General features: G+C 39.0%; 1 protein-coding gene across 5 annotated transcripts in view; it reads left to right on the forward strand.

The window, feature by feature from the left end:
• The first annotated feature begins 3,523 nt into the window (after window positions 1–3,523).
• Window positions 3,524–27,592, forward strand: part of MAPK8 (mitogen-activated protein kinase 8) — a 165,704-nt gene continuing 141,635 nt past the window's right edge. For 2 of the 5 annotated variants that reach the window (XM_036916587.2, XM_036916592.2), the window contains exon 1: window positions 3,527–3,686. The gene's annotated coding sequence lies outside the window, so the exon portion shown is untranslated. Of the gene's footprint in view, window positions 3,687–21,748; window positions 21,891–27,592 lie in introns of all 5 variants that reach the window. The other 3 variants (XM_057505757.1, XM_036916590.2, XM_036916591.2) reach the window with 3 other exon arrangements.

Raw genomic sequence — 27,592 nt, forward strand, 5'->3', positions numbered from 1 at the left:
TGGTTGATCTGTCCTTTGGAGTGAGTGGTGTGTTGAAGTCTCCTATAATGAATGCACTGCATTTTATTTCCTCCTTTAATTCTGTTAGTATTTGTTCCACATATGTTGGTGCTCTTGTGTTGGGTGCATAGATATTTATTATGTTTATATCCTGTTTTGTCCTAACCCCTTCATCATTATGTAATGTCCTCCGTTATCTCTTTTTACTTTCTTTGTTTGAAAGTCTATTTTGTCTGATACAAGTACTGCAACACCTGCTTTTTTCTCCCTATTATTTGCATGAAATATCTTTTTCTATCCCTTGACTTTTAGTCTGTGTATGTCTTTGCATTTGAGGTGAGTCTCTTGTAAGCAGCATATAGATGGGTCTTGCTTTTTTTATCCATCCTATTACTCTGTGTCTTTTGAGTGGTGCATTCAGTCCACTTACATTTAGGGTGATTATCAATAGGTATGTACTTATTGCAATTGCAGGCTTTGAATTTGTGGTTACCAAAGGTTTTCAAGGCTATTTTCTTTACTATCTAACCTTCTAACTTTAACTTACTTATTATGCTATTATAAACACAGTCTGATGACTCTTTATTTCTCTCCCTTCTTATTCTTCCTCCTCCATTCTTTATATGTTAGGTGTTTTATTCTGTACTCTTTTTTTAATTTTTTTTATTTTGATATCATTAATGTACAATTACTTGAAAAACATTATAGTTACTGTACTCACCCCATTATCAAGTCCCCCCATATACCCCATTACAGTCACTGTCCATCAGCATAGTAAGATGCTATAGAATCACTACTTGTCCTCTGGGTATATACTGCCTTTCCCATGTCCCCTCCCCCACTACATTATACATGCTAATCGTAATGCCCCATTTTCCCCCTTATCCCTCACTTCCCACCCACCCTTCCCAGTCCCTTTCCCCTTGGTAACTGTTAGTCCATACTTGGGTTCTGTGGTTCTGCTGCTGTTTTGTTCCTTCAGTTTTTTCTTTGTTCTTATACTCCACAGATAAGTGAAATCATTTGATACTTGTCTTTCTCTTCCTGGCTTATTCCCCTGAGCATAATACCCTCTAGCTCCATCCATGCTGCAAACGGTAGCATTTGTTTTCTTCTTATGGTTGAATAATATTCCATTGCGTATATGTACCACATCTTCTTTATCCATTCATCTACTGATGGACACTTAGGTTGCTTCCATTTCTTGGCTATTGTAAATAGTGCTGTAATAAACATAGGGGTGCATCTGTCTTTTTCAAACTGGGCTGCTGCATTCTTAGGGTAAATTCCTAGGAGTGGAATTACTGGGTCAAATGGTATTTCTATTTTGAGTTTTTTGAGGAACCTCCATACTCCTTTCCACAATGGTTGAACTAGTTTAAATTCCCAACAGCAGTGTAGGAGGGTTCCCCTTTCTCTACAACCTCGCCAACTTTTGTTGTTGTCTTTTGTTGGTGGTGATCCTTACTGATGTGAGGTGATACCTCATTGTGGTTTTAATTTGCATTTCTATGATGATTAGGGATGTGGAGCATCTTTTTATGTGCCTGTTGGTGATCTGAATTTCTTCTTTGGAGAAGTATCTGTTCAGCTCCTCTGCCCATTTTTTAATTGGCTTATTTGCTTTTTGTTTGTTGAGGTGCATGAGCTCTTTGTATAATTTGGATGTCAACCTCTTATCAGATATGTCATTTATGAATATATTCTCCCATACTGTAGGATATTCTATACTCTTATGTGTTTCTCTTGACTGCTTTAGTTGATGTGTGATTTTATTTTTTGCCTTATTTAGTATTTGGTTGTTCTGGTTTCTTTGCTGTGATTTTATTTTCTCTGGTGATATCTGGAAGCCTTAGGAGTACTTCCATTTAGACCAGTCCCTTTAATATACCTTGTAGAGGTGGTTTGTGGGAGGTAAATTCACTCAGCTTTTGCTTATCTCGAAATTGTTTAATCCCTCCTTCAAATTTAAATGATAATCTTGCTGTATACAGTATTCTTGGTTCAAGGCCCATGACGTGTCCATGTAATGGTGCCGCAACTACAGACAAGGAAGGGCTGCCTCCTCTAGAGAGGAGACCAGTCAGATGCCCATCCGTTCGCTGTCCTTGTGGAGAATTTGGTCAGCCTTGACTAAGGTGCACCTGTATAAGTCCTGGGCCAGGTCAGCTGAAGCTGAGTCACTGTTATGTTGTGGCAGCTGACTGTGAATGCGGATGAGGGCCCGCTCAGATTCTGTAGTGCAGTCCGTGGAATAACAGATTCAGTGCAGACTGAATGGCTTCAGCCGCTCTGCTCACCCACTCACACACTCAGACCAAGAGTTTAAACATTTCCCCCCCCTGGGAATGTCTACCTGTGAGACTTCTAAGAAGTCTCTGGGAGGTGATCAGGCTCCTCTTCCACCCCAACGGGTGTGAACTGGCTGTGTCAGGGGCTCCAGGGCCTTACCGGATTCGATGTTGGAACAAGGTCTTCTCTTGCCAAGTCTTCTGTCTGGCAGGAACAGCAGAGTGGGGCCAGTCTGGGACGACCCGGAGGGAAACTACAGAAACATCAGGCAGGATGCACCTTTTCTGTTGCGATCTTCTGTTCCATCACCACCCCACCGTTGCCCCGAACTGGTGGTAATGGGTCAGCACATTTGGTTTCCCGGTCAGGGAACCAAATATTACGGAAAATACTGGAAAACCTGGACTGGTTCACCGACCCAAGAACCAAGCAGCACTCAGAGGTCTTCGAATGTTGAGGTTTTATTTTACACCGGTGGGCTCAGAGGGGAGTAATCTCTCAAGGTCTGAGCCCTGAGTACATGCAAGGGAAGCAATTTATATTATTTGATATGTGGCATTTTGGCAAGCGCAGGGCAAAAGAGGAGCCCAGAGAAGGAGGGGAGGAGAGCGCTGGGCGTGCTCTGGTGACTTTTCTAACCGGAGGGAAAAAGCGGTTTACTGACCTTGAGTGCTGTGTTGAATATTTCCCTCATCACTCCCTCAAACATCAGCTGGAGTGTAGACTGCCACAAATTTAGGAAGGAATGCTCACTTTCTTGCCTATGCAGTTGTCTTTCATTTAAGAGGGCCACACTTTGAAGCGTTACAGTAATGGACTCTTCGTCTCTCAGATGTGTGCTGCAGGCCGGGGTGCTGTACTCCCGGCAGGTTTGGCTTACATGCACCTCACATTCAAACTCTGGGGTGAGGAGCCCCTTAGGTTTTGGCTGTGACTAGCCTGTAGCCTGAGCTCTGGCCCCTGAGCCGCCACGGGCCAGGAGCAGGGTCCTGCCCCTCTGGCTCCCCGCCACGCCGCTTATAGTCTGCAGCCCGGGCTCTTCCCAAAGCCCCTTCTCCCAACGACCCGGGACTGTGCCTGAGACCTCAGAGGAGCACCGCTTCGGGCAGTAGCGCCCCGCCCCTCAACGGAGCCCCGACCCTGCAATCCGGGATTCGGGACTGCCCCGCCCCGCGGGCCGCCTGAGAGGTGCAGGGGCGGGACCCTGCGCAATGACGTACGCGGGCGTGCGCAGTGACGGCCTGCGTCCCTGTTACTCAGCGGAGCGGCCGAGTCCGGGCGACGCGGCCCGCATCGCGGATCCGCGAGCTGCGCTGACTAACGGCCGGTGCGGCCGCCCGGTCGTCGTCAGTTCCCGCCGCGGGCTCTTCTGTCGCCGTTCCCTGCGCTGACGGGTGAGTGCAGCGAGCGCCGCACGGCCGGAGAGGCCAGCGGCCCTGCAGTGTTTATGTTATTGTGCTGCCGCCGCCGCCTTCTCAGCCTTGACCCCCTCCGGGGAAAGGGGGCGGGAGCGTACGGCGGCGGGGGGCGCGCGGCGGGCAGGCGCGGCGCGGGAACAATAGCGACCTGGGCGGCGGAGGCCGGAGAGGGGGCGTGGGGCTGCGGGACCCCGCGCGCCCCAGCCTCCTGCCCGTCCTGGCTCGTCAGCTTTGCGCCGCCCGTCTGTCTTCGCGCGCCCTTCTCGCTCGGGTCCCGTGTCCACGTCGAGAGAGGAAAATGGAGCAGGGGCTGGGTGGCAAGTTGTGAAACATTTCGGCGGAGCTCCGGACGCAGGCGGCTGGGAGGCCCGCCGCACCTTGGCTGCTCCTCCGGCGGTGGGGAGCCGCGGAGAGTGCTCTTGTCGCCGGCTCCCGACGTCTGCCCGGCGCCCACGGGGACCATGTTTTGTTTCTCGGTGGTTTCTTTGTGCCGAGGTTCCAAGCGGCGCTGTGAAAAGCTGGGGTGGCCTTCAGCTCTGAGCTGCTAGGGAGAGCCGACCCGTGACTCGGGCGGGAGGTGTCCGTCAGGCTCGGCTTGAGCTTCAGTGGTCAGCCGGCATTTCTCTGGAGGGTCATTTAGTCGTGACCTTCTGACTTTTTCACCCCACCCTCTAATCTCTTTGTCTTACCCTTGTGTTCCCAATCCTTAGGTGGTAGAGCCAAGTCCATTTTAAAGTATTACGATGAACACTTTTAATTTTAATTTCTGAAAGTTCCCCATCAGATGTTTACTGTGGACTCAGTAGCATGATGACTGCTTGTTGTCAGTGTTCAGTGGTTACTATTTTTACCTGGGAAATTCAGTAATCTTTTCAGTGGAATTCTTGTTTGTCAGTCCATTGTGTTTAGAGATAAGCATACACCAAGTACCTCCTTGGCAATTAGAACATCTGTGTTTATGTCGTTCATTCATTCAGCAATTGTTCAGTACTGTACGCAGTGAGAGTTTGAAGGTGAAGAGAAATGCCTTTTAATGCAAGAGGATGCTTAGACTGAAATATAACATACACCTTTTAAGGAGACAGTTATAATTGTGTGTTAAAGAAGGTATACTCTAAGCTATTTTACTATTTTTTCTAAGTACCTGTGGAACTTGTTATATTAGGAAGTAGAGTTAACATTTGGTCAAAAAGTACAATAGATTTTATTATTTCCTCATTTAATTTTTAGTCTTAACAGCCTTACAGTCTTAAAGTCATTTGTAATGTTTACCTTAGGTTCTCCTGCTGTACGTTAAACCTAGGAGGTCAGATGCTGTAAATGATCATGTTTAGTGCTGTGCCTGAAAAAAGCAGTCAATCAAATGGGACTTCCTTGAGGACAGGCTGTCTTGCATCTATGCCTCCAGCACCTAGCCTGAAATATATTAAGTGTTCAATAGAAGTCAGATTGCTGAAAAGCTCTTAAAATTAATAATATTTAAATTCAAGCCTAAAAAAGAGTTAGGTGTTCTCTGTGAAGTTTTGGAAGCCTCATGCAAACTGTCACTTCCACATGGCTAAAAGTGATCACTCCATATATATTACCTGTCAGACAGCAAGGGCTTTTGAATCACTTGAGTATCAGTTTGGGTTTTGTCACTTCTGAACCATTCACTATCCTAAAATAAAACCTTGTCTATAAATTGTTTTTTTATATTTAACAGACACACAATGATATTTCAAAAGGGGTCTAAAGTGATTGCATTTGTCCTCTCTGAATATTATTTGAAAAGTTTCAGATGACCCTAAGTGGAAAAGCTAGAACAAAGGAAACAAGCTGCATCAGATTTTTATTAGAAATGTTTAATTTTCAATAATATTTTAGAAATGTTTGCTAGAAATATTTTCTTTTAAATTCTTTGTACTAATACTATTGTTGAAACATATGGGCCCAAAACTAAAATAATACTGATTTATCCAAGTTTCATCTTCTTCCACTCACTAAACAATTTTAGTATTTGTGCTGGATATGAAAGAATTTGAGGTGAGCTTATTATTATATGATGCAGAGTACAAATAAAGAAGAAAATGGTATTTTATTAAGATAAGGGATAAAAATCTTGAGATACCAAATCTTTTATTGCTTTGCCTAATTAAGGCATGTCAAAGTCCAATAATGATTACAGATACAAATCCTTTGGCAGTAGTAGCTCATTGTCAGGTAACATGTCAAACCAGAGTTTTTTTGTTTTTTTTCCAAATTGGCTTTCTAAATTTGTTGGTTTTTTAAAAATAACAGCTTTATGGAGATATAATTCACATACCATAAAATTTATCCTTCCTGAGTGTGTATAAGTGGTTTTTCAAATATTTACAGTTATGCATTGATCATTATTATCTAATTACAGAAATTTTCATCTCCTCAAGAAGATACCCCATAGTCATTATCAGTAACTCCCCATTCCAGTCTAAATTTTGTTTAAAGAAATAGATAGCACTGATTTGGTTAAGTGCATTTTATTAATGAGGTTGAAAAGGGGCTCCTTTCATGTGTCCTGACGAGCAGGAAGCTATTTTTTTATGCTCCTTTAGATCTTGGGAGAAAGGCCATTTGGAAAGGAAATTAGCTTAAGAATAAATTCTACAAAAATTAAAGAGGTTAGTGTCTTAACTATTTGCTCAGTACCTAATATTATGGAAATGACCTTATGAAGTTACTCAAAGCTCAGTGAAACAACTTAAAGTAATTTGTTGTTAAATAACTAGTCATAAACTATCCTAGTGGTAATTAAGAGGTTGTTGAATAGAAACCTGATTCTTGTTAGTCTACTTTACCAGTGAGTTTTGACATTTTGAGTCATCTGGATAGTTGAGATGCTTTGTTGCACATGTGGAAGTATAAAGTAATGGCTGGCACTAAGATGCCAGCTCTCCAGAGGTCTCTGGTCAGGTCAATGTACGGGTAGGTAGTAGCCTTTCTGATTCATGTAGTGCAAGGAAGTCATTAGAGCCTCATAGCTTTGGGTATAAATCATTGGCCTATTCCAGTGAGCTGTGGTGCTTATTGTCTTAGTCATGAGCTCTTTACATGTACTTGTAGATTTGTCTTCTTGCTCTAATGCAGACAAACTTGACCTTTGATTCAGAAATGAGTTCTGAGTCAATAGACCTGACTACCTAAAAGGTGATAGGAATATTGAAATAACATCTGTCCTATCATTCAGGGCAATAGGTGAAACTAGACATGTCCAGGAATCAGACCTATGTTCATTTCTCAGTTCTATCATCTGGACTTTGTCATCAGCAAGCCTTAGAACCTTAAACAAGTTGTTTAACCTTTTTGGATTTAGAACTGTAAATTGAGACTGCTATGCCTTTCTTTTTCCCCAATAGAAAGGCTTTTCCATAGGTAGGTAGTTCTTCAGAAAACATAGTGGGACAAAAAGATCCTTGGGTGATAATCAGAATCCCATGTCAGAACAGCAATGAAAGACTTGTAATTTTCAGAAGCAGAGAAAATTGTTTAGTCAGATATTTTCTGTAGTAGTCATACTTATAAAACAAACAAACAACGTTCACCATAAGCTAGGACTGCTCTGAATGATAGATTTTTATTCATTCCATAGCACCATTCTTACAAGACCCATGCTGTCAGTGACTAAGTGGAAGATGTAAAAATGAAGAGTTTGTTAGTCTCTGGAAGCTTATGTTCAGGGATGGGACTTAAAGCAAATCTAAAAATAAATTTATGTTCTTTTAAAAGATTTGTGGGAGTGCTTCCCCCAAACAAGTCTGCCCCAAATCTCTTGGCAAGCCAAATTTCTTCAGATCCAGTTTTTAAAATTATAGGTGAGTACATGTATATGGCCTTTTAGAAAACTTATTAACTGCCATTCTTTTTCAAGGTGGTGGGACCATTCTTATTCAAGGTAGTGGGGTATATCACGAATACAGCACATACATGTCATGTCTTCTGTTACACTCTTTAGTAGTATGACAGACTTGGTTAAAATCTAACAATTCTTTAGAAAGTTAAGGAGTCCAGACTTAATAGTGTTTGCTAGCCTGGGCTTAAGGGTCAAGCCCTGAGTTCTGATCCATGCCCCAAATCTAACTATATGGCCCAGCCTAGTTCAGGTTATGTAACACCTTTCATGATCTGTCGAATGAGAAGAATAATAGCACATTCTCATAGAGCTGTGAGGTATAAATAAAGAATGCACTGCATGTAAAGTGCCTGCCTGGCACTAGTACAGTGCCTGGAACACTAGATGTAAGCATTCAGGAAATTACAGGTATTGTTATCACGTATTATTTTTAACTTGGAACAAATGCAAAATGACAAGTAAATTTAAGACCAGTTTGATGTGCTGTGTACATTTGAATTCTTTGGAATACGCCAGTTATTTCCCTCTGCATCTCTGGGGGGTTTATTTAAATTTCACCATCTCATCTAATCTGAATTGACTGAAATTATTCAACATTTGGACCAGTATAATCCTTTCCTCAAATTTGAAAATGTTCGAAAAGCAAATATTCAAGGGAAATTATTTGTTACATCCTCTGATACAAGGTTGTTTTGCCATGTTTACCTTTCCCACTGCAGAGAACTATGTAGACTTGCCTAGGTTGATTTTGACTAGATTTAGGTTTAGATTTCTAAAGGACTGGGAATTCAGGAGCTGGGAATAGCTTTATCATGTACCCATATTTGAAGAAAACAGAACGCTTCCATTTTTAATCTTATTGGAGTCTTTGATACTATGTGAAGTTGAGAGTGTGGTAGAGATTAGTCTAAATTAAATCATAAGAAAAGCTAACCTCATGATCACCTCATCCATTTGAGAACACGACAAGGTTGCAAAAGAAGTACCCTTGAACAACATGGGTTTGAACTGCACAGGTCCACTTACATGTGAGTTTTTTTCAATAAATACTGTAAAGTACTATAAATGTATTCTCTTTATGATTTTGTTTTTTTCTTTAGCTTTACTATAATAATCAATATATAAGCCATGTAACGCACAATATGTGTTAATTAACTTTTTGTTATTGGTAAGGCTTCCAGTCAACAGTAGGCTATTAGCGTGGGGAGTCAGAAGTTTTATGTGGATATTCAACTGCATGAGGGGTCAGCACTACTAACTAACTCCTCACTGCTCAAGGATCATCTTTCTATCAAAAGTGTGAAAAGCAGATAGTAGAAAAGATGACACTCAAATACTAACTGAGGGCCTTAAACTTCTCTATTGAAGCTTTTGTAGACTTAAGACTAGATTTATGCCAGGAACATTTTCTTAAGACTTTCTCTGGTATTGAGAAGTATGGACTTCACTGCTTCCTGTTGCTGAGAGGGCCAAGCCCCAGTGTATTTCTTGGGATACTAGAAAAGAAAAATAGTCAAACACACCTGCTTTGCTTGGCTCATGGTGTCAAAAACATTGGAAGATGCTATTTCCTAAAAGCTGTTCATGAGACTGGATAATCACCATTCCCTAACTTTTTCCTGAGAGGGTGACTGACTAGTAGCTGACATTTGGATCAACCAAAAGTGAGGTAGAGGAAAGTATAGATTTCCTTGTGACTTGAAAGACTCACTTTTCAGTCAAAACAAAAAACCAAAGCATCTTTGTCTGTTATTATTGAGAATTAAAAAGTTTTAGTAATTCTATTTACATTTTTATTTATATTTTGACTGAGTAATATATTCATTTTGATTAAAAAATTCCAATGATATAAAAACATAAGCAGTAAAAAGTCTTCTTTCCATGCTGTGTAGCCACCCAGTCTGTCTACATGGAAACTGTAATTAAGTTTCCTGTGAGTCTTTCCAAAGATATTTATGTATGTGCAAATAAATACAGATATATAATTCCTTGTCTAAAACCTTTGATGAAGATGTATTTCAAAATTAAAGTTTTTTTGTGGGTGGGGGAACTTTAGAAGGTAATACAGTGCATCTACCATATTGTTCAGAATCATTAATAGGAGTAGGGCATAGTAGCATCTCATACTCAAATACATTAATATTTCTGTATTGAAAGCATAAGTAGTACAAAAAGGATAAATAAAAATTATTAAAAATTTTCTTACGGAAATTTTTGTCATATTTTGACACCAAATAGGTTTGTACTAAACTTTTAAGAAAATTTCCATTTTGGAAATTCTTTGTTTTAGAATTGTCAGTGAGGGGTTGTATGTCTTAGATATATATGTCCTCTGCCCTTATCCCCTTTTTTCAATTAAGTTGTTGCATGCACATTATACTTTACCTTTTATTTTGAATTGAACAGTATAGCTTGGAGATGATTTCACAGTCACAGCAGTACATAAATACCATGCTTTGCTTTTTTAAAAAAAAATTTTCATGATATACCATTTGTCTTAGTCTGTTTGGGCTGCTTAATAAAATTCCATAGACTGGATGGCTTAAACAACAGAAATTTATTTCATAGTTGTAGAGGCTGGGAAGTGCATGATTAAGGTGCCAAGAGATTTGGTGAGGACTCTGGCTCACAGATGTCACCTTCTCACTATGTTCTCCCATGGAGATGGATAGAGCTCTGCTCTTTGTCTTCCTCATGACCTCTTGTAAGCCTGTTTACCTCCCAAGTCCCATCTCTAAATACCAGGGGTTAGAGTTTCAACATGTATATTTTGGGGAGGACACAAAAACACAGTCAACACTTTTGTGCAGGTGTAACATTTAACTAGCATCTTTTCAAAGTACATTTAGGTTTTCAGTCTTTTGCTATCAAAAGCCATGGTGCAATGGATTACCTTGTACATATATATCATTTCGCATTTGTATAGAAATGTATAGGATACATACCCAGAAGTGGAATTATTAGGTCAGGGTGTATGTGCATTTATAAATTTGGTAGATATTGCCAAAGTGCCATCTGTAGAGATTGTTCCAGTTTATGTTCTACCATACTGTGTTAAGGATGCCTGCTGCTTTCGTCATGGCCATTATGAATGAGATTAAACATTTTTTTGTTAAGTTTACCAGTAAATACTGACATCATTTAATGAATAATCCATTTTTGTCTCACAGATTTGAAGGGCCACCTTTATATTTACTGGATTTCCATGTGTATTTGGGATTATTTCTGGTCCACTGATCCATCTGCCCATTTGGAAACCAAAGCATCCTGCTTTAATTATTGTATTTTACACTGTTATTTTTTTTTAAGGCTAATTCCCTCTCAGTTCTCTTTTTTTTTCAGAATCTTTTCTGACTTCTGTCTTGTTTATTTATATAAACTTTTAGAATCCACCCATCTAGTCTAGTTGCTGTTTCTATTGGAATGATATCCTTTTTTATTTTATTGAGGTAAAATTTATATACAGTAAGATACACAAATCTTAAATGTACCGCCCAGCGAATGTTTGCCTATGTGTATGTGTGTATATATAGACACACACACTTGTGTAAACACCAGATCAAATTATAGAGTATTACCATCTCCCAGAAAGTTTTCATGCCCTTTTCAAGTTAGTATCTCCTTCTTTCCACACCACCTTTATTAACTTTGATTATATAAATTCAGTTTGCCATTAGCATTTTCTTTGTATTAATAGGATAATTGACAGCTTTATGGTGTTTTGTCTTTCTGTGCAAGAATATGGAAAACCTATCATTTTCATTTAAGTCTCTTTTTGGGGTCCTAACAGCATTTTTAAGTTTTTGCTATTAATTTTACATATTTAAGTTTTTGTTTTTTTATGTTAGACATGGCATCTTTTCTCCTATTTTATCTTCTACCTGGTTGTATATAAGAAAGTTGTTTATTTTGCATATTAATACTTGTATATTAAACCCCCTATTAAAATTCTGTTACGGTTTGTAATGCTGTGGTTGAATTTTTTATTTTTCATGTGTAAATCATACCATTCCTTTTTTACTTCCTCACAATTGTTAACTTCCCTTCTTCCAACTTTTACACTCCTAGTTTTTTCTCTTATTGCTTTGGTAGCAGTGATTTTTAAAACATCATTTATAGTTTTCTTCCACAATGTGTAAAACAAGAACCAAAATATCTGTGTACCTACTAAGTATTGAAAGAATATGAGTAATGACTGAAATTAGGGAGGGATTATGGGAGTAACTAGAATTGAGAGGTTTCTCTCTACCATTAATGTAAATAAACTTGAATTGTGGTTTTTAAAATGTTATTAAGGCTAGTTAGTGATAATTCAGCAGTGAATGCAGAATTAGTAATTAACTTCCTTGTTTCTTATTTGCTAGTACATACATATTGTTTTCAGTGCACATAGCACCCAGAGGCAATCGCCAGAAATACAACTTAGTCTGTTACCTGGAAGCACATAATCAAGTAAGAGGGTCAAAGCTATATAGAAGGGAGAAGTAAATGAATGTGGCAGGAAGGATCTGTGCTTAGAAAAATGCTATTGGCAAAAAATCTGCAAGTCAAGAAAGCATGGGGATGAGTGAGTGTAATTCCAGGGAAAGGAAATCCCAGGGCAAAATACCTCTAAAGCAGAAATCAGTCAAAGGGAGGAATAAAGTTTAAAACCCGCTTATTGCTTACAAAGTGCAGTCCAGGGCCGTGTCTTTCCTGCTCTGGCAGAAGCAAGCAAGCCCTCCCCCTAACCTCTCAGGTTCAGATAAACCCTTGGTTGCCCAGGTAATTACCAATTGATATGGAGATAAGCTACTATTTTCCACCCCTGAGGAACTCCTGTTGATATGCAGATGTGGTAAAGCCTGAGATATTCTGGAAATATTACAGTTTTACTCACAGTGAGGGAGTTGATTTGGCTGTTGTGTTTGAGGTAGCTCATCCTTATGAAAATATGTGGTGATTGATTGAAGAAACTTGGCTGAAATTCAGTAGGGATCTCATTCTTTATTGGAGATTTCAGAGTTTATTTTCTGTCTTTTTCCACCTCTCCTTCCCCGCCCTCAAAAAAAAAGTCTGAGGCAGTTTGCTACTCTAGGATTCACACATTGTTGAATAAGCTAGAAATACAAAATCAAAACAAAGGGAAAATAATAATCCAGAATATCCTAATAGTATAACAGCTGTACAGTACTATTCTATAACTTTACATATTAAATTTTTTTAATAGTTAAGTTGTTCAAACATCACACAACCACCCTAGAAGGGTAGGCACTGTTATACCATTATTCCAGTTTTATAGATTAAGAAGCAGCCACAGAGGGGTTACATGGGCAATTGTTGGTGATCTTGATGAGTTTTATTAAAGTGGAGAAAGAAGCCAAACTGAAGTAAATTGAAAAACACTGAATGAAATTTTTTTCAAAAGAGTGAATGAGGAATGAGCAAATGCAGACACAGCATACATAAACAAATTTTTAAAGGTTAGATGTGAAGTGGCACAGAGAAGTTGAGTTGGTAGGTAAAAAAAAGTACAGGGTTTGGCAAATGAAAGGAGTATGCAGGAAAGGGTGTGGAGAGCATTCCCTACTTTGTTAGGAGGGACTGCAGAGAAGTTGTATGCCGTTGTGAGGAAGTTTGGTGGTTGGAAGATGAAGACTTACCCTTCTGGTGGTGTTCTTCTCTCATGGTTTCTGTTTTCTCAAGCATGAGATTGATTTGGGAGAGGGGGAAATTTGAAAGAGTTTGCCAAGAAATATTGGTTGTTCACTTAAGGTTTGAAGTATTGAATTCAAAGTGGTATCAGTCAACCTGGTTTTGTGATTTTTCCCCCTCAGCAGTTTTTAACTGGTTAGATATAAGTACAGATAAGACAGATGTTTGGTTTCCTTTGGGGGTGAGGTATGTCAATCAAAGTTTTCCAGAGAAACAGTCAGTACTAGATAGATATGTATGTATGTGTGTATAAAGAAATTTCAAAGAATTTGCTTATATACTTATGGTGACTGGCAAGTCAGGAATCTGTAGGAAAAGCTGGAAGGAAAATCTTGGGCAGGAGCTGATGCTGTTGTCTTGAAACAGAATTTCCTATTCCTCAGGGAAACCTGAGTTTTGCTTTTAAGGCCTTTCAACTGATTGGATGAGGCCCACCACATTTAAAGGATGATCTCCTTTATTTAAAGTTAACTGATTGTAGATGTTAATGACATTTACAAAAATACCTTCACAGCAACACTTAGGTTAGTGTTAAGTAACAGGAGTGTAGTCCGGCCAAGCTGACACATAAACTAGGTCAATATAAAAGAAGGACAAGGGACAAGGGAAACTAGGACTTTTAAAGGGAGAGCTTAGAGGAGTAGTGGTGAATAAGGAAAGCTAACCCGGATAAGAAAGGAGGTGAAGTCAGAATGGATAGTAAGGAAGTGGTAATGTCAACGTATTGAAAATTTAAATTAGAATTTTGCGGGGAGGTTGGGATGAGATAAAGTATTGAATGTGTTGGTTTGTGTGATATGCTTGAAATAGAGATTTAGCAAGTATAACAGTTTCTGGCTATGATGATACAACCAAGATGGCCTTGGGATTAGGCTGCTGAAGTGGATTGAGGGAAAAATCTGTGGAAATGAGGAGGCCAGTGAATTAAAGAGGCTTAAGTGTTAAAGGTCAGTCAATCTGCATGAATGGTTAAGTCAGCAGATGGGGCAGGGGGTGAGGATACATACTGCAAACTGATTGCGAAAGTCCCCCAGTCGGTGAGGAAGAATTGGAAGTAGTAGAGATGATGATACAGAATGTAAAGGTAGTCTGATTGGCTGAGTGGGCTTGCCACAGATTGGGAATTTCAGAAGGTGCAGTGAAGGACTTACAAGGTATGAGAAATTGGGTAAAATGAAAGATGTGGCAATGAGAACTGGGGGAATAATAGATGACCAGAAGAGTTGGACTTTTTCTGGGATGTAATTGTGATGGAATTAGTCCTGATAATAGGAGAAAGTGAGCGTCACTTCTTGTGGTAGAGGACTGATGGCAGTGTTTTTCAAATTGTCAGACATGACCCATTGTGGGTTATGCAGTGACTTGAAGGGACTACAACTATAATGTTGTGTTTTTAAATGAAATAAAGTAGAAAATATCAGAGTATATCACAAGTAATGATATATAAGAACTTTTTAGTAGCTTTGTTGAGATTTAGTTCACATATCACTATAATTCACCTACTTAAGTATACAATTCAAAGTTTTTTTAGTATGTTCATGGAATAATGCAACAATCGCCACTAATTTTAGCACATTTTTGTCACTGGAAAGAAACTCCATACTCATTAGCAGTTACTCCCTGTTCCAGTACACCCCCACCCCTGCCTTAGTGCCAGGCAACCATTTATTTTCTACCTTCTATTAATATAGGTGTGCCTATTCTGGGCATTTTGTATCAGTGGAATCATCCAACATGTAGTTTTTTTGTGACTGGCTTATTTCGCTTAGCAGAATGTTTTCAGGGTTCAGTACTTTATTCCTTTTCATGGTCTAATAATATTCCATTGTACAGATATACCACATTTTATTTATCCACTCTTTGGTTGATGAGCATTTGGCTATAATATGTAATGCTGTCATGAACATTCATGCACAAGTTTCTGTGTGACATGTGTTTTCAGTTCTCTTGGATATATAACCAGTGTTGTAATTGCCGTTCATATGGATAATTCCATGTTTAGCATTTTAAGGAACTGCCAAACTGTCTTTTGAAGTGGCTGCACCATTTTACATTCCCACCAGCAAGGTTCGAATGTTCCAGTTTCTCCACATCCTGTCACTGCCTGTTATTGCCCGATTTTGGTATAGCCATCTTAATGGATGTGAAGTGGTATCTCATTGTGGTTTTGATTTGCATCTCCCTGATGGCTAATGATGTTGATCATCCTTTCATGTCATTTATATATCTTGTGAGAAATACTTACTCAGATCCTTTTTATCTTTTTATTATTAAGGTATATTCTTTTATGTAATTTGAATACAAGTCCCTCATCAGACATGTGATTTGCAAATACTTTCTTCTATTTTGGGGCTGTCTTTTCAGTTTCTCGATAGTATTGTTTGCAGCACAAAAAATTTTAATTTTAATGAAATCTAATTTATCTATTTTTTCTTTGTTGCTTGTGCTTTTGTTGTATCTAAGAAACCATTGCCTAATTAAAAGTCATGAAAATCGCTCCTATGTTTTCTTCTAAGTTTTATAGTTTTTAGCTCTCACATTTAGGTTTGTGATCCATTTTGAATTGAAGTTTTTTGTGCAGTGTGAAGAAGGAATCTGATTTCATGCTTTTACGTATGGATATACAGTTGTCCTAGCACTATTTGTTGCAAATACTGTGTTTTCTTATCAAACTGTCTTGTCATTCTTGTTAAAAAAAAAAAGGGGGCAGGGAATCCTGGACTCCTAATTCTATTCCATTAATCTATATGCCTCTCTTTATGTCAGCCATCCTGTCTTGATTTTTGTAGCTAAGAATTTTCTTTTATTAAAGTCTCATTGATATACAATCTTATGAAGGTTTCATGTGAGCAGCATTGTGGATATTACTACATTCACAAGTTCCCCCCATACACCCCATTGCAGTCACTGTCCATCAGTGTAGTAAGATGCTATAGAGACACTACTTGTCTTCTCAGTGCTATGCTCCCTTTCCCATGCTCCCCCCATATTATGTGTGCTAATCATAATACCCTTTGATTGCCTTTTCCCTCCCTCCACACCCCCTTTCCCTTTGGTAACCCTAGTCCCTTCTTGGAGTATGTGAGTCTACTACTGTTTTGTTCCTTCAGTTTTGCTTTGTTGTTATACTCCACAAATGAGTGAAATAATTTGGTACTGGTATTTCTCCGCCTGGCTTATTTGACTGAGCATAATACCCTCCAGCTCCATCCATGTTGTTGCAAATGGTAGGATTTGTTTTCTTCTTATGGCTGAATAATATTCCATTGTGTATATGTACCACATCTTCTTTATCCATTCATTTACTAATGGACACTTAGGTGGCTTCCATATCTTGGCTATTGTAAATAGTGCTGCGATAAACATAGGGGTGCTTATTTCTTTTAGAATCTGGGCTCTTGTTTTCTTTGGGTAAAATCCTAGGAGGAGAATTCCTGGGTCAAATGGTATTTCAATTTTGAATTTTTTGAGGAACCTCTGTACTGCTTTCCACAATGGTGAATTATTAATTTACATTCCCACCAATAGTGTAGGAGGCTTCCCCTCTCTCCATCCCCACCAGCATTTGTTGTTCCTTGTCTTTTAATTGTTGGTCTTCTTAACTGGTGTAAGATGATACCATTGTGGTTTTAATTTGCATTTTGCTGATGAATAGTAATGTGAAGCATCTTTTTGTGTGCCTGTTGGCCATCTGAATTTCTTCTGTGGAGAAGTGTCTGTTCATATCCTCTGCCCACTTTTTAAAAAATTTTTTAATTTTTTAAAATTTTGGTATCATTAATCTACAATTACATGAGGAACATTATGTTTACTAGACTCCCCCCTTCACCAAGTCCCCCCCACAAGCCCCATTACAGTCACTGTCCATCAGAATAGTAAGATGCTGTAGAATCACTACTTGTCTTTTCTGTGTTGCACAGCTCTCCCGGAGCCTCCCCCGACATTACCCATGCTAATCATAATGCCCCTTTCTTCCCCCACCCCCCTTTTCCCTCCCTTTTCACTCATCCTCCCCAGTCCCTTTCCCTTTGGTAACTGTTAGTCCATTTTTGGGTTCTGTGATTCTGCTGCTGTTTTGTTCCTTCAGTTTTTTCTTTGTTCTTATACTCCACATATGAGTGAAATCATTTGGTACTTGTCTTTCTCTGCCTGGCTTATTTCACTGAGCATAATACCCTCAAGCTCCATCCATGTTGTTGCAAATGGTAGGATTTGTTTTCTTCTTATGGATGAATAATATTCCATTGTGTAAATGTACCACATCTTCTTTATCCATTCATCTACTGATGGACACTTAGGTTGCTTCCATTTCTTGGCTATTGTAAATAGTGCTGCGATAAACATAGGGGTGCATATGTCTTTTTCAAACTGGGCTGCTGTATGCTTAGGCTAAATTCCTAGAAATGGAATTACTGGGTCAAATGGTATTTCTATTTTGGGCTTTTTGAGGAACCTCCATACTGCTTTCCACAATGATTGAACTAATTTACATTCCCACTAGCAGTGTAGGAGGGTTCCCCTTTCTCCACAACCTCACCAACATTTGTTGTTGTTTGTCTTTTGGATGGTGGCGATTCTTTCTGGTGTGAGGTGATATCTCATTGTGGTTTTAATTTGCATTTCTCTGATGACTAGCAATGTGGTGCATCTTTTCATGTGTCTGTTGGCCATCTGAATTTCTTCGTTGGAGAACTGTCTGTTCAGCTTTTCTGCCCATTTTTTAATTGGATTATTTGCTTTTTGTTTGTTGAGGTGCATGAGTTCTTTATATATTTTGGATGTCAACCCTTTATTTGATCTGTTATTAATGAATATATTCTCCCATAGTGTAGGATGCCTTTTTGTTCTATTGATGGTGCCCTTTGCTGTAAAGAATTTTCTCAGCTTGATATAGTCCCACTTGTTCATTTTTGCTTTTGTTTCCCTTGCCCGGGGAGATATGTTCATGAAGAAGTAGCTCATGTTTATGTGCAAGAGATTTTTGCCTATGTTTTCTTCTAAGAGTTTTATGGTTTCATGACTTAGATTCAGGTTGTTGATCCATTTCAAATTTACTTTTGTGTATGGAGTTAGACAGTGATCCAGTTTCATTCTCTTACATGTAGCTGTCCAGTTTTGCCAACACTAGCTGTTGAAGAGGCTGTCATTTCCCCATTGTATGTCCATGGTTCCTTTATCATATATTAATTGACCATATATGTTTGGGTTAATATCTGGACTCTCTGTTCTGTTCCACTGATCTGTGGGTCTGTTCTTGCGCCAGTACCAAATTGTCTTGATTACTGTGGCTTTGTAGTAGAGCTTGAAGTTGGGGATCGAGATCCCCCTGACTTTATTCTTCTCAGGATTGCTTTGGCTATTCGGGGTCTTTGGTGGTTCCATATGAATTTTTGAACTTTGTTCCAGTTTGTTGAAGAATGCTGTTGGTAATTTGATAGGGATTGCATTGAATGTGTAGATTGCTTTGGGCAGGATGGCCATTTTGACAATATTAATTCTTCCTAGCCAAGAGCATGGTATGAGTTTCCATTTGTTAGTCCTCTTTAATTTCCCTTAAGAGTGTCTTACAGTTTTCAGGGTATAGGTCTTTCACTTTCTTGGTTAGGTTTATTTCTAGGTATTTTATTCTTTTTGATGCAATTGTGAATGGAATTGTTTTCCTGATTTCTCTTTCTCTTAGTTCATTGTTAGTGTATAGGAAAGCCACAGATTTCTGTGTATTAATTTTGTGTCCTGCAACTTTGCTGTATTCCAGTATCAGTTCTAGTAGTTTTGGAGTGGAGTCTTTAGGGTTTTTTATGTACAATATGAGCATATGAATTCTTATTATATTGGATGGCTGATTTTTCTTACTTTATTGGGTAAAATGGTCTTTTTGGGTATGTATTAACCTAAGATGGAGTATGGAGAGTTTAGAACAGCTATGGGTATTCCTAAAGAATCAATCAGAAATGAATTTAAGGATTAGAAAATGAAGTATGATTTGAAATTTCAAAGTTATCAGGTTTTAGTACTGAGCCAGTCTTTCTTGACATGATTTTTAAAAAATTTCTTTAAATGTATTAACATGTGTGTATTGGGTAACTTCATTATCTTGATTCTCTGTTTTCCTGTAGGCTTTGTGTCACTCAGTATTTTATTGTGTTGTTGTGGTCCTGAATACCTGGGGTTTTTAGTAAGACATTATATATGAAAAATTGTAGAGATAATTTAAGGTTCAGGAATGATACCTCCTTCCAAAAAGGATTTTTGTTTACTTTTGGTAGGAGGTTACCTAGTGGCACTAGCAATCCTGGATCATTTTAATTCAGTCAGGGACTAAGTCGTTTCAAAACTGAGCTCCAGAGTCTGCACAGGCTGGTCTATTTTATGCTTTCTTTCCCCCTAGGGTGTGACTCTGGGCTCCCAACATAAAACTAGGGATGTCATCAGCCTTCTATTAAGCAACCTCCATACTGTGTTGGGCTCTTACCTTGATATTTAATGCCCCCCCCCCCCCAGCCTTGTACAACTGTGAAAACTTCTACTCAGTTTCTCAGTCAACTTTATGGAATTGACATATTCCCCCTGGGAAGAATGGCTCCCAGATACCTGGCTCACCTCTGAAGATTTCTCCTGAAGATTACTCTCCTATATGTATATGTGTATGTGTGTGTGTGTATATTTTTTCTGTTTTTTTCTAAACTGCATTGCCAGCACTTTGGTAACTTCAAAGAGTTTTTATTTTTTCTCTATAATTTTGCCTGCTGCAAGGGGATGTCCAGTTTTTTTCACTTCTCTCAGTAATTGAATTGGTCTGAATTAACTAGTTCACCATTGTAAGGGAAAGCACTTTGTTAGCTTGATGAAAGCTTTTCTTGTAATATTCTCTGTTTGAAATTCCAGTGTATATGGTTTTAGTTTTTTCTCAGGGTCAGATTTTGGGTACCACTATTATTATGTGTACATTATATATTCATATTATATACATTGTAACAACTACAGAAGGGGAAAACAGGATTAGGAATAGAAAAGGGAGGAAAGAAATGGCAGAAAAAATGACATATTTGCAGAGTTTGGGAGAGAGAAAGATAGGGTGACATTTTCATGTTTATTAGGAGTGGTAAGAGCAGTCACATATAAAAAGAGCTGACATTTATCAGCATGACATTGTCATATTTATAAGGCTGTAGAATCCTTGATATTGTAGAGAAGGCATGGAGAAGTATCTACTCACTTATGATGAGTAAAATTTTTTAATTTGTTCCACAGGAAAACCTCAGGATCACCTTCTAAGTCATTAAATGGAAGGGGGGGACTTTGGGGCTGGACTTATGGTTGTGCCTTGTAGCAGCAAATACCTACAGCAACCCACTAATATAGTGGGGCATTTGCAGAGAGAATTTAACTGCATGAAACCCATTACTAATATAAGATAGATGAAATGTTTGATTTTGATTTAGTGTGCTACCATCATATATGTATATGAATTCATTTGTAGTTTCGTGAGTCCATTTATGTTCTTAATCCTTCAGTTCATTCCTAATATTTCTACTATTTCAAAATTAGAGTTTTCTGTTACTCTTAAACCATTGTAATTGAAAAGTCAAAATGATATCTCTTCTGTAGCCCCTTCTTTCTTCTCCTGAGAAAATGAGAGCTATTTGAGGTGTTCTGTCTCAAGTGGTTTTATCAACAGAGTTTAGGTTGATATTTTAAACTTTTGGAAGGTAGCAATTGTTTCTTAAACTAATACCCTCTCTTTCATGCTCCTGCCTTCCTAATGTTTGTGTGGTATATGTCATAGGACAGTGGTTTAAAATCTGTGTTTCTTTGTTACTTCTGTCCAAAGACTCTTATTACTGTTCTTTGGTGGTATGTGACTCATCATTTGGCCAGTTTTTTTCCTTTTAATGACCTCATTCTCCCACAGTACCCCCAACCTTTATTAAGAATAGTCAAACATACAAATGGAAAGAATAGTACAATGAATACCCATATACTACCCCTTGAATATAACAGTTAATATTTTGTTTTTATCTATCTTAATCAGAGACTTCTTTTGTGTACTTGACCCCTAAATGCTACAGCAAGCATCTCCTAAAATTAAACATGTCATACTTTTAAGAAAACCCTTAATAATGTAGTTTGCATTCAGGTTTCTCCAGTTGTCCATTTGTAATTGGAACCCAGGTTTAAAGTTCAATACATTTTTTATTGCTTTACATACTTCTAATGTGTCCCCCCTTATCTGTGGAGAATATGTTACAAGACCCCTAGTGGTTGCCTGAAACCACAAATAGTGTCAGAACCCCATAAATACCGTATTTTTTCCTGTACATACAAATGTATGATAAATTTTAAATTTGGCACAGTAAGAAATTAACAATAATCAATAATAAAACAATTATAACAATATAGTGCTATAAAAGTTATGTGAATGTGGTCTCTCTTAAAATATTTGACTGTATTGCACTTACCTTTCTTGTGTTGCTAGGAGATAAAACAGCTACATGATGAGATGAAGTGAGGTGAATGGCTAATGACATGGCATTGTGATGCAGTATTAGATTACTGTTGATCGTCTGACAGTACCTCAAGAGGAGGATCACCTACTTCCAGACAGCAGTGGACCATAGGTAACAATCCATGCAAATGAAATTTGGGGTAAACAGGGGACTACTGTCCTACAATTGTCCCTACCCCCAGTTTTTTTCCCCTGAAATTGGCTTTAAGAGATGAAGTCAGTCATCTTAAAAACGTTCCCACACTCTAGATTTATCTGTTTACTTCCATCTCCAGCCACTGTATTGCCTAAGAACAGAAGATTGGGCTAAAGGCTGGTTTATGTTTAGATTTATTGGCTTAGATGCTCCTGTGTAGATAATATTGATTCATAACAAAAGTCATATAACATCAGGTTGTCTGCCTAAAGTGTGGTCATTTGGTTAAGATGGTATTCATCACGTCTATCCATTCTAAAGATGGAATTTTTCACTTCCCTTCTCAGTTAGCAGTTAATAAGTATGGTGATATTTTGCAAATACTCTCTTTACCAGGAGCCTTTTGTCTGATGTTTATTAGTGTCTATTGATGAGCCTCGTCCAAATCAGTTATTTAATTTAGGCTTACAAAATGCTTTTCCTAACTCTATGATCCTCGATCTATTAGTCAACTATCCTCCCTTAAAAAGACCTTTCCTTTGTCAACTAGGATTGGACTATAGTTCTTCCTAAAAAGATGAGGTAAATGCTTACTTTTCTCTTTAACTCTGAAAACTTTTAAAATCCTAACACTCTGAAGCTTTTTAAACTCTGAAATTCTCAACTCGATTTCGACTCTGAAAATTGGCTACTAGTCATCTCTAGTGGTAGCAAACAGCTTTATTTCTCTCTCTTTCAATATCACAGAAATTTTTGTTTTCCCAATGTTGTTATGATCATTTCAGTTACTTCCTTTTTTTCTGGACTTAATTTTTTAGAAATTGCAGATATACAGAAAAAAATGAGAACGTATTAATAGAGTTCCCATACACCCTGCACCCAATTTCTCCTATTAGGAACATCCTATGTTGCAATGGTACATTTATTACAATTAATGAATTCGTATTGATAGGTTATTATCAAAGTCCATAGTTTGTTTACTTTCCTTAGCCTTTACCTAATTTTTTTTCTTTTCTTTTTCTTTTTTTCCCCTATTTCTGCTTGATTTCTGTTCTAGGTATCCCATCCAGGATACTGCATTGCATTTAGTTGTCATGTGTCCTTAGAATCTGGCTTTGATTTCTCAGACATTTCTTGAATGTTTTTGATGACCTTGACATTTTGGAGGAGTACTAGCCAGGTATTCTGTAGGATTCTGCCTTGTAATTTGTCTGATGTTTTTCTCATTTTTAGACTGGGTTTATGGGTTTGGGGAAGGAAGACCACAGGCTTAAAGTACCATTTTCATCACTTAATTTCAAGGGTACATAATATTAACATAATTTATGACTTGATGTTTACCTTGATCACCTGGCTAAGGTAGTGTTTGTCACATTTCTCCTCTTAAAAGTTAACTTCTTCCCCCCACTTTACCCACTGTACTATTTGGAAGAAGTCACTATTTACAGCACACACTTAAAAGAGTGAGGAGTTATGTTCTCCATCCTTGAGAGTGGAGTATATAAATTATTTGGAATTCTTCATTAGAGATTTGTCTCTTCTCCCATTTATTAATAGTTTTAATTATTTATAGTAGTATAGCTTCACAGACATTTATTTTATACTTTGGGTTATAATGCAGTACTACTTCATTTTCTTTCTTGAATTGTTCCAGCTTTAGCCATTGAGAGAGAAGTCTTTCAGTTGACTCCCATGCCCCTTTGACATAACTTCATCAAAATGGGTGTTTTTATTTGTTTATTTTTGAGGACTTCCCTAGTTTCTGGCACTACAAGATGCTCCTAGGTCATCTTGAATATTTGCTGCCTCAGTCCCAAAATCAGCCAAGGAGCCCTGTTTTCTTTTACAGAGAATGGTGTTAGAAACCAAGATCTGGGTGCTAGGTGTGCTTGTTGCTACTGGGATGTGGTTTCTTTTAGGTACTCTTCAGCAAAGCAAAGAAATGAATGGGTATGTATTAATATACACATATGTAAATATGTGTCTATACACATCTCTAAATATTTCTCCGTGTAACTCTCTGGGTCTGTTTTAAGCTAAACCTAAGTTCTTACCATCTTCTTCAACTCTAATCCATTAGCACATGGACCATTCTGGTGTCTTCTCCTGATAAATAAATTTTCTCCAACAGTGAAACACCTCCCTACTACACGTGATCCATTTACTTAATTTTTTAATTCCAGTATGTATGCAGGTATAGCAGTATCAAGAAATATAAGCTAGGAGTTTTTTGGTGGATTCTTTGGGAATTTCTACATATATAATCATGTTATCTGCAGCCAAAAAGTTCTATTTCTTCTTTCACAGTCTGTGTACCCTTTATTTTCTTTCACTGTCACTGCAATATCTAGAACTTCTAGTACAGTATTGAACAGCAGTGGTGAGAGGGAACATTCTTGCTTGGTTTCTGAACTTAAAGGAGAAGTATCCAGTTTCTTGCTGTTAGGTATAATGTTAATGGTAGGATTTTTTTGGGGTGGGGGGTAGGTGTTCTTCACCAACTTGAGAAAATTCCTCTCTATTCCTAGTTTTCTGAGAGTATTTAATCACTTTGGTATTGGGTTTTGTCATATGTTTTTTCTTACTCATTGATAAGATCATATGATTTTTCTTCTTTCTATTGTTGTGGGTTACATTAATAGGTTATAGAACCAGCCTTGCATATCAAATCCCCTTTGGTTGTGGTGTAGAATTCTTTTTATACATTGTTGGATTTGATTAGTATATTTTGCTAAGGATTTTTACATCTGTGTTCATAAGACATTGTTTTTGTAGTCTTCTTTTTCTGATTTGATATTAGGATAATGCTGCCCTCATAGAATGAGTTAGGGAGTGTTTCCTCTCTTTCTGTTTTTTGGAAGATATTGTAGAAAATGGATATATTTTTTTCCCCTTAAATGTTTGGAAGAATTCACCAAGTGAAACTGTGTGGACTTAGTGCTTTTAGTTTGGGAAGGTTAATTATTGATTCAATTTCTTTAATTGATATAAACCTGTTCAGATTATCTATTTCTTTTTGCGTGGATTTTGGTAGATAGTGTTATTCACAGAATTCGCCCATTTCATCTCAGTTTCAAATTTGTGGTTATAGAATTTTTCATAATATTTCTTTATTATCTGTTTAATATACTTGTAATCAGTACTGGGGAAGAGTGGAAACACTGGAAGCTGAAGAATTAGCCCTCCGTGAGTTGGAAGACTGCTTGGAGACCTTAGCGGGTTGTGTAGTGGCTGGCATTGTAGGTTATCCTTTCATCGAGATAGTAGAAACTGTTATACAGGAAAGAGAGGTACTTAGGCATACTTCAGCATTGCTTGGAGGAGCTGTGTGATAACCTATGGGATGCTGTTAAAGAAGAGAGACAGTTACTGAAAGGCAGGTCACGCTCCTATAAGATTCCTTAGTGGCGAGAGGGGAGGCACCAGGAAAAGCCATTTTGCAGGAGGCCATGGGAGAGGGGGAGGAAACAGTAGTGCCTTCAGCCCTGGAGAAAAACGAAACAACCTCAGGCTCCTCAGGGGGAGGAGCCGGCCCCTCCTCAGGTTGTGGAGCTCTGTTTGCTCGGTTCCTATACCCAGGATGAGCTGGTGGCCGTGAGCGTCAGGTATAGGAGGAGGCCATTGGAACCTCTTCCTCCATGGCTTTTATGTCTCTGCGATATGGGTGTGGAAAACATTGTTATGTCGCTTACTGAGATGAGGAGAATGGCTTCCCTGATGACTCACCCTTCCCTCTGGCAGCGGTTGCAAAATACCCGTCATGCCTCAGGGAATCAGATACTCCTGGAATGGCTGACAGCTGCCATCAGGGTAGTTTGGCCTAATCAGGGTGATTTACCATATTTTCCCAGTAGTTGGAAAACGTATTCAGAGCTCCAACAGGTACTACGGGAACTGGGTATGAAAAACATCATCTATAATATGGATTCCCAGGGCCCTGATGAGGAGGTGTTCACTACAGGAATGAGAAATCTGGTGCTGCATACAGCTCCCACATCTCTCTTTGGGTCCCTAGTGAATATTCTTGCCCCCTACCTAGGGCAACCCATAAGTGAGGCTAGCAGATCTGGTGGAGGTTGAAACAATAAGGGCATGGAGGGAAGTACGGGCTATGACTGAAAGGAGAAGGGCAAAAGGCCCCATTGAAGGTCTTGAGGACCCAGATGTGGGTTGATTTGCTAAAGTCCGGGTTAGTGAAAGAAAAACTCGATGGGCAGCCCAATAGAATATTGTTAGAACTGTGGCACCTATTAAAGCCAGAGCAGCAGTTCCAGCTGCTGAGGTCCAGGAGATGGAAACCAGAGTCAAGGCCTCGTGCCCAGCCTGTGTCCCTGCAGAACTTCATGGGAGACAGTACTCAGGATTTACCTGAGCCCTCACCCCCACAGGAGGAGGATTGGGCATCACAGTTTGACTTAAAGGGAGGTCAAATTCCCCACCTTGGGGGACATGGTGGGGACCAGAGGCCACATGTAGAATTAGCAATTCATTGGTCCCCTGTGAATGTACAACGTGTCCTGGTGTTGGTGGACACAGGAGCTGAGTGTTTTCTGATTCATGGCAAACCTCAGGTTTTCCCGGGACCCATGCTGTGCTAAGATGGCTATGGGGGAAAAGCAATTAGATTGAAGAAAGCCCAAATCTCACTGGGGATAGGGCGTTTACCCCCAAAGGAGTATACTGTGTACATTTCTCCCATCCCTGAATATATTTTGGGGGTAGATATCCTGTAGGGCCTGTGGTTACAGACCACTGCAGGTGAGTTCAGACTGAGGGTATGTGTGGTAAAGGCAGTTTTGAGGAGACATTCTAAGTACCCACCTGTAGCTCTGCCTGTACCTCTGCAGGTGACAAATATTAAGCAGTATAAATTGTCTGGGGTGCACAAGGAAATTGGAGAAACTCTACAGGAGTTGGTGGGCATCATAAAGCCCACTCATAGTCCTTTTAATTCCCCAGTGTGGCCAGTGAAAAAGCCAGATGGCTCCTGGCATATGACTGTAGACTACAGGGAATTGAATAAAGTCACACCCCCTTTGCATGCTGCTGTCCCCTCTATAGCAGACATTCTGGACACCCTCAGCCATGAGCTGGGAATGTCTCATTATGTAGCATACCTCGCTAATGCTTTCTTTATTCACATAGCACTGGAAAGCCAGGAACAGTTTGCCTTCACATGGGAAGGCCAGCAGTGGACATTCACTGTCCTTCCACAGGGATATCTCCACAGTCCCACCATCTGTCATGGACTTGTAGCCCAGGAGTTGGCCACATGGAAGAAATCACAAACAGTGAGCATGTATCACTACATTAATGATGATATGCCCACATCTGATTCTCCTTTAGATTTAGAAGGGGCAATTCCTAGACTGTTGCAACATATACAGGAAAAAGGATGGGCTGTGAACAGCACCAAGGTTCAGGGAACTGGTTGTCTGTGAAATTCTTGGGGGTTGTGTCATCGAGTAAAACTAAGGTTGCTCCTGAAGCAGTTATAGACAAGGTCCAGGCTTTCCCCACCCCATCCACTGTGGCCATATTACAAGAGTTGGGTCTTTTGGGCTACTGGAAAGTGTTTATCCTGCACTTGGCACAGATTCTGAAGCCCTTATACCAGTTGGTACGAAAGGGCATCAGTTGGGGCTGGGATGATACATGTGCAGCTGCTTGTACTGCAG

This window comes from Manis pentadactyla, chromosome 8 (genome assembly GCF_030020395.1).
Source record: "Manis pentadactyla isolate mManPen7 chromosome 8, mManPen7.hap1, whole genome shotgun sequence".
Taxonomy (NCBI): domain Eukaryota; kingdom Metazoa; phylum Chordata; class Mammalia; order Pholidota; family Manidae; genus Manis; species Manis pentadactyla.